The following is a 1,761-nucleotide window of genomic DNA, read 5'->3' on the forward strand; positions in this document are numbered from 1 at the left end:
GGGTGCAACACTGAGGGTTGCGATCCCGTTGCTGGTCCCGGTCCGGTGCGGGTGCAACACCGAGGGTTGCGATCCCGTTGCTGGTCCCGGTCCGGTCTGGGCGCGACACTGAGGGTTGCAATCCGTTGCCGGTCACGAAAAAAGACAAAAAGGTTAAAAAAAAAAATGTGTGTACTGGGCCGGCCCGGTGGCGCACTGCTACAGTGCGCCGCTTGGGAGCGCGGTGGCGCTCCCGCCGAGGGTTCGGATCCCACATACAGACCGGCCGCTCACTGGCTGAGCGAGGTGCGGGTGCAACACCGAGGGTTGCGATCCCGTTGCTGGTCCCGGTCCGGTATGGGCGCGACACTGAGGGTTGCAATCCGTTGCCGGTCACGAAAAAAGACAAAAAGGTTAAAAAAAAAAATGTGTGTACTTATATTACCTGTGTATAAACCTGCTCAGAAAGTCCAGAAGATATTCAAATGTGATTTAAGCTGTCTTTTTTCTGCTAAATTGTTTCAGCTGCAGATTATAGACTTTTGCATTTCCTTTTCGTTATATTCTTAAGAGTTTTTTGTTTACTTCAGCTTTTAAAAAATAAAACATTACAGGTTTATCTAAAGCCCCTTTATACTTCTCCTCTATCATCATTTCCCTTCCTCCCCGTAGGAAGTAATCTCTACTCTGAAATTGGTGGATATTTTTCCTATCCAAGTTTTCTAATCATTTAATTTTTCCATTAAAGGTGTCATGTGTTTCCTTTGCAACTTTATTTTCTTACCCAATATTTTTAAAAATATTTTTCTGTGTTAACACATGTAGATTTAGTTCCATTTCTCTTCTATTCCACTAAATTAATATAGCAAAATTTATTATTTCTCATCATTTATTAACATTGTAGGTTTGTGCATCAGTCAGGGTCCAATCTGGAGACAGAAAACAATAATTTGAGCAGGGGAAGTTTAATATAAAGAATTATTATAACAGGATTGTGATAACAAGGAATTGGCTAGTAAGATGTAAAGAGAACCGTAAATAATATAGGAATATCAGATATAAAAAGCAACCATATAGAAAAATGTTTGTTTTTTGTATATGCTTACTTAACAATCAACACAGAAGACTTCTATGACCAAATGTGTGTGGGTTTTTTCCCCACATAACAAGCAAGCAAGGAATTCTGCATCAGACACTGAGTGGATGTCCTCTGATTCAGTTCAAAAAGGGATGAATTTGGAGCTGTGAGGCAATAAATTGACAACCAGCACAGTCCAACCCTTTGGCTATTCAACTTCCACATGCTTCTTTCTACACACATTTGAACTCTTGTACATGGACAAAACAATTTTATATTTTCCCCTAATAAGATACATCTATCCATCTTACAATAAAGTACCATTTCCCAAAAACGTGGAGATACATAGTCCAAACAGTCATTGTTTCTATTGCTGGCTTTATCAATTACTCCTCAAATTCAGTCATAGTCCCACTGAATATTTTGTTATCTAAAGAGTAAGTTCTAAAATCAACTTCAAACAACTTGTATATAAATAAAAATGGAGAGCTGGTCGGTTAGCTCACTTGGGAGAGCACGGTGCTGATAACAACAAGGTCAAGGGTTCAGATCCTCATACCAACCAGCTGCCAAAAAAACTCAAAGTAAATAAATTAAAATGAGAAGGAGAGAGGAAATAGGTGGTGTATAAATAAAAATATGGATATAACAAAGAGGAAATACACAAAGCTGCTTTGCTTCTGTCATTGGTCATGAGGTTGTAG

This window comes from Galeopterus variegatus, unplaced genomic scaffold, assembly GCF_000696425.1.
Source record: "Galeopterus variegatus unplaced genomic scaffold, G_variegatus-3.0.2 Scaffold8921, whole genome shotgun sequence".
Lineage (NCBI taxonomy): Eukaryota > Metazoa > Chordata > Mammalia > Dermoptera > Cynocephalidae > Galeopterus > Galeopterus variegatus.